Genomic DNA, 13487 nt, shown 5'->3' on the forward strand with positions numbered 1-13487 from the left:
CCGCACAATCACACCACACTCGCACAATGCACAATCACGCCACACTCGCACACCGCACAATCAATAACACACCACACAATCACCCCACACTCGCACACTGCAGTCACACCACACTCGCAGACCGCACAATCACACCACACTCGCACACTGCACAATCACACCACACTCGCAGACCACACAATCACACCACACTTGCACACTGCACAATCACACCACACTCGCAGACCGCAATCAATCACACACTCGCACACCGCACAATCAATCACCCCACACTCACACTCTGCACAATCACACCACACTCGCACACTGCACAATCACACCACACTCGCACACTGCACAATCACACCACACTCGCACACTGCACAATCACCCCACACTCGCACACTGCACAATCACACCACACTCGCACACCGCACAATCACTCACACCCCACACAATCAATCTCCCCACACTCGCACACTGCACAGTCACACCACACTCGCACACTGCACAATCACACCACACTCGCAGACCGCACAATCACACTACACTCGCACACTGCACAATCACACCACACTCGCACACCGCACAATCAATCACACACTCACACCCCACACAATCAATCACCCCACACTCGCACACTGCACAGTCACACCACACTCGCAGACCGCACAATCACACCACACTCGCACACTGCACAATCACACCACACTCGCACACCGCACAATCACACCACACTCGCAGACCGCACAATCACACCACACTCGCACACCGCACAATCAATCACACACCGCACAATCAATCACCCCACACTCACACTCTGCACAATCACCCCACACTCACACACTGCACAATCACCCCACACTCACACACTGCACAATCACCCCACACTCACACACTGCACAATCACCCCACACTCACACACTGCACAATCACCCCACACTCACACACTGCACAATCACCCCACACTCACACACTGCACAATCAATCACCTGTCTGTGCATTCCAGGCACCCACCACTCTCTGTGTAAAAAAACTTGCTCATCATATCTCCACTGAAATTACCACCTTTTATCTTACATGTATTGCCTGTGGTTCTACACATTTCTACTTTGGGGAAAGATACTGTCTATCTACTCCATCTATGCCTCTTATAAACCTCAATCAGATCTCCTCTCAGCCTCCACTGCGACAGAGAAAACAAGCAAAGTTTGTTCATCTCGTTATATCACATTCTCTCCAATCCAGGTAAATCTCTTCTGCACCCTTCTCAAAGTCTCACCACACTGTCGAAATAACAGCAGGGAGATGGACAGGCAGCGTCCGCAGACGGAGATGGACAGGCAGCGTCCACAGAGGGAGATGGACAGGCAGCGTCCACAGAGGGAGATTGGACAGGCAGCGTCCGCAGTGGGAGATGGACAGGTAGCGTCCACAGACGGAAATGGACAGGTACCGTCCACAGACAGAAATGGACAGGCAGCGTCCACAGACGGAGATGGACAGGCAGCATCCGCAGACGGAGATGGACAGGCAGCGTCCACAGACGGAAATGGACAGGCAGCGTCCACAGACGGAAATGGACAGGTACCGTCCACAGACAGAAATGGACAGGCAGCGTCCACAGACGGAGATGGACAGGCAGCATCCGCAGACGGAGATGGACAGGCAGCGTCCACAGACGGAAATGGACAGGCAGCGTCCACAGACGGAAATGGACAGGCAGCGTCCACAGAGGGAGATGGACAGGCAGCGTCCACAGAGGGAGATGGACAGGCAGCGTCCACAGAGGGAGATGGACAGGCAGCGTCCACAGAGGGAAATGGACAGGCAGCGTCCACAGACGGAAATGGACAGGCAGCGTCCACAGAGGGAGATGGACAGGCAGCGTCCACAGAGGGAGATGGACAGGCAGCGTCCACAGAGGGAGATGGACAGGCAGCGTCCACAGAGGGAGATGGACAGGCAGCGTCCACAGACGGAAATGGACAGGCAGCGTCCACAGACGGAAATGGACAGGCAGCGTCCACAGAGGGAGATGGACAGGCAGCATCCGCAGACGGAGATGGACAGGCAGCGTCCACAGACGGAAATGGACAGGCAGCGTCCACAGAGGGAAATGGACAGGCAGCGTCCGCAGACAGAAATGGACAGGCAGCGTCCGCAGAGGGAGATGGACAGGCAGCGTCCGCAGAGGGAGATGGACAGGCAGCGTCCGCAGAGGGAGATGGACAGGCAGCGTCCGCAGACGGAGATGGACAGGCAGCGTCCACAGAGGGAGATGGACAGGCAGCGTCCACAGAGGGAGATGGACAGGCAGCGTCCGCAGTGGGAGATGGACAGGTAGCGTCCACAGACGGAAATGGACAGGTAGCGTCCACAGACAGAAATGGACAGGCAGCGTCCACAGACGGAGATGGACAGGCAGCATCCGCAGACGGAGATGGACAGGCAGCATCCACAGACGGAAATGGACAGGCAGCGTCCACAGAGGGAGATGGACAGGCAGCGTCCACAGAGGGAGATGGACAGGCAGCGTCCACAGAGGGAAATGGACAGGCAGCGTCCACAGAGGGAGATGGACAGGCAGCGTCCACAGAGGGAGATGGACAGGTAGCGTCCACAGACGGAGATGGACAGGCAGCGTCCACAGAGGGAGATGGACAGGCAGCGTCCACAGAGGGAGATGGACAGGCAGCGTCCACAGAGGGAGATGGACAGGCAGCGTCCGCAGAGGGAGATGGACAGGCAGCGTCCGCAGTGGGAGATGGACAGGTAGCGTCCACAGACGGAAATGGACAGGTAGCGTCCACAGACGGAAATGGACAGGCAGCGTCCACAGAGGGAGATGGACAGGTAGCGTCCACAGACGGAAATGGACAGGCAGCGTCCGCAGTGGGAGATGGACAGGCAGTGTCCACAGAGGGAGATGGACAGGCAGCGTCCACAGAGGGAGATGGACAGGCAGTGTCCACAGAGGGAGATGGACAGGCAGCGTCCACAGAGGGAGATGGACAGGTAGCATCCACAGACGGAAATGGACAGGCAGCGTCCACAGAGGGAGATGGACAGGCAGCGTCCGCAGAGGGAGATGGACAGGTAGTGTCATCAGAACAGACTGCAGGGCTCATTTACTGAGGCTGTATACATAGAACTGAGTAATGAGAGAAGTATGACCACATTAACGGGTGCTTAAATATTGATCAGCCAATAAGGTCGTAACAGTAGGTGACGTTCAATTGCTAAAAAGAGAAAATCTGCAGATGCTGGAAATCCAAGCAACTCACACAAAATGCTCAAGTAACTCAGGAGGACATGCAGCATCTATGGAGAAGAGTACAGACGACCTTTTGAGCTAAGACCCTTCATCAGGACTGGGAAACGATGAGGAGTCAGTTAAACAAACTGGGAGTAGGGGAGGAAGAACTACAAGGTGATAGGTGAAACTGGGAGGGGTGAAGTAAAGCGCTGGGAAGTTGACTGATGAAAGAGATACAGGTCTGGAGAAAGGACAGTCTGATAGGAGAGGACAGAAGGCCATGGAAGAAAGAAAAGGGTAGAGCACCAGAGTGAGGTGATAAGGTGAGAGTGGGAAATGGGAATGGGGAAGGGTGAAGGGGGGGCATTACAAGAGCACATAAATGAAGACCCTTCATTTGGACTGCATTGAAAGAGAGACAACATCGTCAGTCTCTTCAGGGCATGCCTACCTTGTAGAAGTTTCTTGCTCCCTTGTGAAGTATTGATTCAGAGGAAATTTACAAGGATGTTGCCCGGACTTGAGAACCTGAGTTATAGGGAAAGATTGAATAGGTTAAAACTTTATTCCCTGGAGCGTAGAGGATTGAGCTGAGATTTGATAGGGGTATACAACATTATGAGAGGTTTCGACTGGGTACGTGCAAGCAGGCATTTTCCACTGGGTTGGGTGGGATTACAACTAGAGGCCATGGGCTAAGGATGCAAGGTATAATGTTTAAGGGGAACAAGAGGGCAACTTCACTCAGTGGGTGGTGAGAGTGTGGAATGAGCTGCCAGCAGAAGTGGTTCAATTTCAATATTTAAGAAAAATTTGGATAGCTACATTGATGGAAGGGGTTTGGATGGGCTATGGACCCAGTGCAGGTTGATGGAACTAGGCACATTACTAGTTTGGCACAAACTAGATGGGCCAAAGGGCCTGTTTCTGTGCTGTAGTGCTCTCTTACTATAATCTATCTCATACCTCCACCCTGATGGAAAAACTATTCTAACTATCCCCCTCCATTGATTTAGTTACCTCGCTTTCCTTCATCCCAGCCAGAACAGTCACAGGCTCCTACCCACTGGCAGCTCTAATCAAGTGGCAAATTTCCCAAGGAGTGGCAGATGGAATAGGTCTCTGGCCCACTACCATCAGGAAGGAGGTATAAGAGCATCAGGACTATGACTGGGTAACATCATCTTCTCCCAGTCTGTGAGACTAATGAATACCCTGCCACCAATAAGGTCTCGTCACTAGGAAAACAAGCTGTGTACAGCTTACTGTCAACTTGTGCTGCACTCTACTACTTGCAGTCTGAATTTGATTCTTTTTTACTTGTTTGTGGTAATATTTTCATTTATGTGCTGTGTGGGATATATGTATTGTGGTCCAGAGGAACATTGTATCATTTGTTGTATATATGCACAATCCGATGACAATAAACTTGAATTTGAACTTCTAACATAGGCAAGTGCAAACTGAGGTTCTTGGAGAAGTCAAACCATCACTTGTGCAGTGAATGGCAGAGCCCCCCCATGGGACTTGGGGTATTGTCTACTTGGACTATTGTCCAACTTGGGGTACAGTACATTATTCCGTCAAGTTCATATGCTGTGTGTTGTCTGCAGGAAAGATGTTTTATTTGGTTGTATTTACTTACAGTCAGATGAAAATAAACTTGAAATTGAACTTGGCCTTATGGTTTAAATGTCACGCTGGCCTCCATTAGCCAGGACACTGAGTAGAGGAGTTGGGAGCCACTGAGTACTGTGTTCATTTCTGGTCACACCATGGGAAGGATTTGACAAAGCTAGAGGATACAGGAAAGATTCTCTAGAATGTGCACTTGAGTTAAATAAAGAAGCAGGGTGTGTTTTCACTACTGTGAAGGAGGCCCAAATGTGACATGATACCAAGGCAAATAAAATCATCAGAGGCAGACACAGGGTAGGTAGCAGAGCCTGTTCCCATTGTAGAGGTGCAATAGCATACAGGATCCAATCTTCACTATGAGAGGAAGAGAGGTCCTGATAACCCATAAAACCATAAGAAATAGGAGAGGAATTCCACCATTTGGCCCATTGTCTGTTCCGCCATTTCTTCATGGCTGATCCAACTTTCCCTCAGCCCCAATCTCCCACCTTCCCCTCCCTTATCTTGATTGATTGGGGCATGAAGGGATGCAATACCTGATCCATATAGACAATAGACAATAGGTACAGAAGTAGACCATTCAGCCCTTCAAGCCTGCACCGCCATTCTGAGATCATGGCTGATCATCTACTATCGATACCCGGTTCCTGCCTTGTCCCCATATCCCTCGATTCCCCTATCCATAAGATACCTATCTAGTTCCTTCTTGAAAGCATCCAGAGAATTGGCCTCTACTGCCTTCCGAGGCAGTGCATTCCAGACCCCCACAACTCTCTGGGAGAAGAAGTTTTTCCTTAACTCTGTCCTAAATGACCTACCCCTTATTCTCAAACCATGCCCTCTGGTACTGGACTCTCCCAGCATCTGGAACATAGTTCCTGCCTCTATCTTGTCCAATCCCTTAATAATCTTATATGTTGCAATCAGATCCCCTCTCAATCTCCTTAATTCCAACATGTACAAGCCCAGTCTCTCTAACCTCTCTGCATAAGACAGTCCGGACATCCCAGGAATTAACCTCGTGAATCTACGCTGCACTTCCTCTACAGCCAGGATGTCCTTCCTTAACCCTGGAGAGCAAAACTGTACACAATACTCCAGGTGTAGTTTCACCAGGGGCCTGTACAAATGCAAGAGGATTTCCTTGCTCTTGTACTCAATTCCCTTTGTAATAAAGGCCAACATTCCATTAGCCTTCTTCACCGCCTGCTGCACTTGCTCATTCACCTTCAGTGACTGATGAACAAGTACTCCTAGATCTCTTTGTATTTCTCCCTTACCTAACTCTACACCGTTCAGATAATAATCTGCCTTCCTGTTCTTACTCCCAAAGTACTTACTCCTTACTCTCACACTTATTCACATTAAACGTCACATAGGAGGGATAGTGAAAATCTAGCTGAGTGATGTTGTAACAACCACCTCTCACAATGTCAGCAAAACCAAGGAGTTCATTACTGACTTCAAGATGGAGAAATCAGAGGTCCATGAGCCAGTCCTCATTGGGGGATCAGAGGTGGACAGGGTCAACAATGTTAAATTCCTTGGTGTTATTACTTGACAGGATCTCTCCTTGGTCCAGCATTTGTGCAATTATGAAGAAAGCACGGGAGTACCTCCAATTGACGGGGATTTTGTGAAGATTCAGCATGGATGTAAAACTCTGACAAACTCTATAGATGTGCCGTAGACTGTACTGACTAGTTGTATCATAGCCTGATATGGAAACACCAATGAAAAGCCTACAGGAAGTGGTGCACACACTCCAGTCCATCAGAGGTAAGGTCCACATTTACATGGAGTGCTGTTGCAGGAAAACAGAATCCAGCATCAGAGCCCGCCCACTATCCAGGCCATGTTCTCTTCTCGCTGCTGCCATCAGGAAGCAGTACTCGGTACCCACACCACCAGGTTCAGAAACAGTTATTACCCCTCAACCATCAGGCTCCTAAACCAGAGGGGATAACGTGACTCACCCCATTTCTGAAATGTTCCCAAATCTCACTTCCAAGGATACTTCATCTCATGTTCTCCACATCTATAAACATAGCAAACCTACAGCACAATACAGCCCACAAAGCTGTGCTGAACATGTTCTTACCTTAGAAATTACCTCGGGTTACCCTTAGCCCTTTATTTTTCTAAGCTCCATGTAGCCATCCAGGAGTTTCTTAAAAGACCCTATCGTTTCCACTTCCACCTCCCTCGTCAGCAGCCCATTCCACGCACTCACCACTCTCCCGTAAATAACTTACCCTTGACATCTCCTCTGTACCTACTTCCAAGCACCTTAAAACTGTGCCCTCTAGTGCTAGCTATTTCAGCCCTGGGAAAAAGCCTCTGACTATCCACATGATCAATGCCTCTCAACATCTTATACACCTCTACCAGGTCACCTCTCATCCTCTGTCGCTCCAAGGAGAAAAGTCTGAGTTCACTCAACCTAATCTCATAAGGCATGCTCCCCAAACCAGGCAACATCCTTGGAAATCTCCTCTGCACCCTTTCTATGGTTTCCATGTCCTTCCTGTAGTGAGGCAACCAGAACTGAGCACAGTACTCCAAGTGGGGTCTGACCAGGGTCCTTTATAGCTGTAACATTACCTCTCAGTTCCTAAACTCAATCCCACAATTGATGAAGGCCAATACACCACATGCCTTCTTAACCACAGAGTCAACCTGCGCAGCTGCTTTGAGTGTCCTATGGACTTGGACCCCAAGATCCCTCTGATCCTCCACACTGCTAAGAGTCTTACCATTAATACTATATTCTACCATCATATTTGACCTACCAGAATGAACCAACTCACATTTATCTGGGTTGAACTCCATCTGCCACTTCTCAGCCCAGTTTTGCATCCTATCAATGTCCCGCTGTAACCTCTGACAGCCCTCCACACTATCCACAACACCCCCAACCTTTGAGTCATCAGCAAATTTACTAACCCATCCCTCCACTTCCACATCCAAGTCATTCATAAAAATCACAAAGAGTAAGGGTCCCAGAACAGATCCCTGAGGCACACCACTGGTCACCGACCTCCATGCAGAATATGACCCGTCTACAACCATTCTTTGCCTTCTGTGGGCAAGCCAATTCTGGAGCCACAAAGCAATGTCCCCTTGGATCCCATGCCTCCTTATTTTCTCAATAAGCCTTGCATGGGGTACCTTATCAAATGCCTTGCTGAAATCCATATACACTACATCTACTGCTCTACCTTCATCAATGTGTTTAGTCATATCCTCAATCAAGCTCATAAGGCATGATCTGTCCTTGACAAAGCCATGCTGACTATTCCTAGTTATATTATGCCTCTCCAACTGTTCATAAATCCTGCCTCTCAGGTTCTTCTCCATCAACTTAACAACCACTGAGGTAAGACTCACTGGTCTATTACTTATATATTATTATTAATTTGATTTTGGATTTCTCTGTATTCCCTGTGATTGCCCACAGGAAAATGAAACGGGGCTGTTGATGGTGACATGTAAGTACTTTGATAATAAATTTACTGTGAACTTTGACACTTGTCTGGACTGAATTGCATCTGCCATTGCTCAATCTCTGCTAATGTACATCCCACAGCCCCCATCTTCACCGTTATGTTGTCAACAAACTTACTAATCAGACTGCTCCCATTCTCATGTACAGCTCCAATCCCGACTGACCACAGTCAGAAAAGCATTGCATCCAGCAACTAGTCACACCTCCCATTACCAAGTCAATTCGCCAACACAATCCTGAATCAATGTGGTTTTATCTCATGGACCACCCACACTGTGAGACCATCTCATGGACCACCCACACTGTGAGACCCTCTCATGGACCACCCACACTGTGGTTTTATCTCATGGACCACCCACACTGTGGTCTTATCTCATGGACCACCCACACTGTGAGACCCTCTCATGGACTACCCACACTATGGTTTTATCTCATGGACCACCCACACTGTGAGACCCTCTCATGGACCACCCACATATCTCATGGACCACCCACACTGTGAGACCATCTCATGGACCACCCACACTGTGGGACCCTCTCATGGACCACCCACACTGTGAGACCATCTCATGGACCACCCACACTGTGAGACCCTCTCATGGACCACCCACACTGTGCTTTTATCTCATGGACCACCCACACTGTGAGACCCTGTCCAAACCATTATTCAAGGCCATATTTAAAAAAAAAACAAGTCTAGTTCTCAGTTCCACAGTGACCTCTTCTTCATGGAGGGAATGAATGGGAAATAGAGAAGTGGTGGAGGGAACCAAACCAGACTCAGAGAAGGCAAATAGTGAAGGGAAAGACTGTTTCCACGCAGGGCGTGGTTGGTGAATGCAACACACACAGGAAGTCCGAGTGCACAATGCACAGGATCCAGAACAAGCCACTCAACATCAGGCACCAGAAACAGGTACAGACAGACAGCACCGGGCACTGGAAACAGGAGCTGAACACAGCACCGGGCACTGGAAACAGGAGCTGAACACAGCACCGGGCACTGGAAACAGGAGCTGAACACAGCACCGGGCACTGGAAACAGGAGCTGAACACAGCACCGGGCACTGGAAACAGGAGCTGAACACAGCACCGGGCACTGGAAACAGGAGCTGAACACAGCACCAAGCACTGGAAACAGAAGCTGAACACAGCACCAGGCACTGGAAACAGGAGCTGAGCACAGCACCGAGCACTGGAAACAGGAGCTGAACACAGCACCGGGCACTGGAAACAGGAGCTGAACACAGCACCGGGCACTGGAAACAGGAGCTGAACACAGCACCGGGCACTGGAACAGGAGTGCAGCATTCAGAGGGAGCTGGGTGGGAAGATGTGGACTGGAATTGTTACATTGTTCTTGACGATCTCTGAGTAAGCTTGCTGAAGCCCCTCTCAGGGAATAACAGAGATGCACAAAGCGTGAAACACTGCAGCATTATCATGTGGGCATTAGGACCCTGCGGTGCAGCAGCACACCCAACATAGACAGCCCAATCCTGCAGCAACCGCAGCGGCAGACACAATCTCCATGCCAACAGAAAACCCGGATCACTGATACCGACGTCAGGTGGATGGAGCACCAGGACAGAGAATTGTGGAAAGGCTTGGCGAGACGTGCAATGTCCGTGGGATGGGGGTAAACAGAGGATATCAATGGAATGGGGGGAAAAGGGGTAGTCATAGGGATGGGAGAGGACTGGGAAAATGAGGATGATGGAGGAGGACTGGGAATATCTCTGGGATCGGGGGAGGGTGACGGGGAACGTCAGTGAGACAGGGAGACAGGGAATGTCAGTAAGACGGGGAGAGACGGAATGTCAGTGGGACGGGGGAGACAAGGAACGTCAGTGGGACGTGGGAGACAGGGAATGTCAGTGAGTCGGAGGTCACAGGGAATGTCAGTGGGATATGGGGAGACAGGGAATGTCAGTGGGATGAGGGGAGAGGGAATGTCAGTGGGATGAGGGGAGAGGGAATGCCAGTGAAACGGGGGAGACGGGATATCAGTGGGATGGGGGAGACAGGGAATGTCAGTGGGACGGGGAGACAGGGAATGTCAGTGTGATGGGGAGACAGGGAATGTCAGTGGGATGGGGGGAGACGGAATGTCAGTGGGATTTGGGAGACAGGGAATGTCAGTGGGACGGGGAGACAGGGATTGTCAGTGGGACAGGGAGACAGGGAATGTCAGTGGGATGGGGAGAGACAGGGAATTTCAGTGGGAAGGGGGAACGGACTGTCAGTGGGATGGAGGAGACAGGGAATGTCAGTGGGATGGGGAGACAGGGAATGTCAGTGGGATGGGGAGAGACAGGGAATGTCAGTGGGATGGGGGAGACAGGAAATGTCAGTGGGATGGGGAGACAGGGAATGTCAGTGGGATGAGCGGAGTCAGGGAATGTCAGTGGGATGGGGGGGAGACAGGGAATGTCAGTGGGATGGGGGGAGACAGGGAATGTCAGTGGGACGGGGGGATGGACTGTCAGTGGGATGAGGGGAGACAGGGAATGTCAGTGGGACGGGGGGGATGGACTGTCAGTGAGACGGGGGAGACGGGGAATGTCAGTGGGATGGGGAGACAGGGAATGTCAGTGGGATGGGGGGAGACAGGGAATGTCAGTGGGATTTGGGAGACAGGGAATGTCAGTGGGATGGGGAGAGACAGGGAATGTCAGTGGGATGGGGGAGACAGGGAATGTCAGTTGGACCGGGAGACAAGGAATGTCAGTGGGATGGGGGGGAGACAGGGAATGTAAGTGGGATGGGGGGAGACAGGGAATGTAAGTGGGATGGGGGAGACAGGGAATGTCAGTGTGATGGGGGAGACAGGGAATATCAGTGGGATTTGGGAGACAGGGAATGTCAGTGAGATGGGGAGACAGGGATTGTCAGTGGGATGGGGGAGACAGGGATTGTCAGTGGGACGGGGGTCACAGGGATTGTCAGTGGGATGGGGGATACAGGGAATGTCTGTGAGACGGGGGTCACGGAATGTCAGTGTGATGGGGGAGACAGGGAATGTCAGTATGATGGGGAGACAGGGAATGTCAGTGGGATGGGGAGAGACAGGGAATGTCAGTGGGATGGGGAGAGACAGGGATTGTCAGTGGGATGGGGGAGACAGGGATTGTCAGTGGGATGGGGGAGACAGGGAATGTCAGTGGGATGGGGAGAGACAGGGAATGTCAGTGGGATGGGGAGAGACATGGAATGTCAGTGGGAGGGGGGGACGGACTGTCAGTGGGATTGGGGAGACAGGGAATGTCAGTGGGATGGGGGAGACAGGGAATGTCAGTGGGACGGGGGGGACGGACTGTCAGTGGGATTTGGGAGACAGGGAATGTCAGTGGGATGGGGAGACAGGGATTGTCAGTGGGACAGGGAGACAGGGAATGTCAGTGTGATGGGGGAGACAGGGAATGTCAGTGGGATGGGGGAGACAGGGAATGTCAGTGGGACCGGGAGACAAGGAATGTCAGTGGGATGGGGGGAGACAGGGAATGTCAGTGTGATGGGGAGACAGGGAATGTCAGTGGGATGGGGGGAGACAGGGAATGTCAGTGGGATTTGGGAGACAGGGAATGTCAGTGGGATGGGGAGAGACAGGGAATGTCAGTGGGATGGGGGAGACACGGAATGTCAGTTGGACCGGGAGACAAGGAATGTCAGTGGGATGGGGGGGAGACAGGGAATGTAAGTGGGATGGGGGGAGACAGGGAATGTAAATGGGATGGGGGAGACAGGGAATGTCAGTGTGATGGGGGAGACAGGGAATATCAGTGGGATTTGGGAGACAGGGAATGTCAGTGAGATGGGGAGACAGGGATTGTCAGTGGGATGGGGGAGACAGGGATTGTCAGTGGGACGGGGGTCACAGGGATTGTCAGTGGGATGGGGGATACAGGGAATGTCTGTGAGACGGGGGTCACGGAATGTTAGTGTGATGGGGGAGACAGGGAATGTCAGTGTGATGGGGGAGACAGGGAATGTCAGTGGGATGGGGAGAGACGGAATGTCAGTGGGATGGGGAGAGACAGGGATTGTCAGTGGGATGGGGGAGACAGGGAATGTCAGTGGGATGGGGGTGACAGGGAATGTCAGTGGGACGGGGGAGACAGGGAATGTCAGTGGGACGGGGGAGACAGGGAATTTCAAGTGGGATGGGGGGAGACAGGGAATGTCAGTGGGATGAGTTGAGACAGGGAATGTCAGTGAGACGGAATGACAATGGGACGGGAAGACAGAGAATATCAGTGGGGCGGGGAGACGGAATATCAGTGAGACTGGGAGACAGGGAATGTCAATGGGATGGGGAGTCAGGGAATGTCAGTGCGATGGGGGAGAAGGGAATGTCAGTGAGATGGGGAGACAGGGAAATTCTGTGAGACAGGGGTCACATGGAATGTCAGTGGGACGGGGGTGACGGGGAATGTCAGTGGGACGGGGGGTGACAGGGAATGTTAGTGGGACGGGGGTGACGGGGAATGTCAGTGAGATGGGAAGACAGGGAATGTCAGTGGGACGGGGGTGACGGGGAATGTCAGTGAGATGGGAAGACAGGGAATGTCAGTGGGACGGGGGTGACGGGGAATGTCAGTGGGACAGGGGAGACGGGGAATGTCAGTGGGACGGGGGGAGACAGGGAATGTCAGTGGGACGGGGGGAGACAGGGAATGTCAGTGGGACGGGGGTGACGGGGAATGTTAGTGGGACGGGGGAGACAGGGAATATCAGTGGGACGGGGAGACAGGGAATATCAGTGAGACTGGAAGACAGGGAATGTCAATAGGATGGGGAGTCAGGGAATGTCAGTGTGATAGGGGGAGACAGGGAATGTCAGTGGGATGGGGGGAGACGGGGAATGTCAGTGGGATGGGGGGAGACGGGGAATGTCAGTGGGACGGGGGAGACGGGGAATGTCAGTGGGACGGGGGGAGACAGGGAATGTCAGTGGGACGGGGGGAGACAGGGAATGTCAGTGGGACGGGGGTGACGGGGAATGTTAGTGGGACGGGGGAGACAGGGAATATCAGTGGGACGGGGAGACAGGGAATATCAGTGAGACTGGAAGACAGGGAATGTCAATAGGATGGGGAGTCA

General features: G+C 51.8%; 1 protein-coding gene across 3 annotated transcripts in view; it reads right to left on the reverse strand.

Moving 5' to 3' along the window:
- LOC140726062 (dynactin subunit 1-like) overlaps positions 1-13487 on the reverse strand; it is a 225943-nt gene that overhangs the window by 198028 nt on the left and 14428 nt on the right. For 2 of the 3 annotated variants that reach the window (XM_073041983.1, XM_073041984.1), the window contains exon 2: positions 3690-3766. The exons of the other annotated variant lie outside the window; for it this stretch is intronic. The gene's annotated coding sequence lies outside the window, so the exon portion shown is untranslated. The remainder of the gene's footprint in view (positions 1-3689; positions 3767-13487) is intronic. 3 annotated transcript variants of the gene reach the window in all.

Source organism: Hemitrygon akajei, chromosome 4 (genome assembly GCF_048418815.1).
Source record: "Hemitrygon akajei chromosome 4, sHemAka1.3, whole genome shotgun sequence".
NCBI lineage: Eukaryota > Metazoa > Chordata > Chondrichthyes > Myliobatiformes > Dasyatidae > Hemitrygon > Hemitrygon akajei.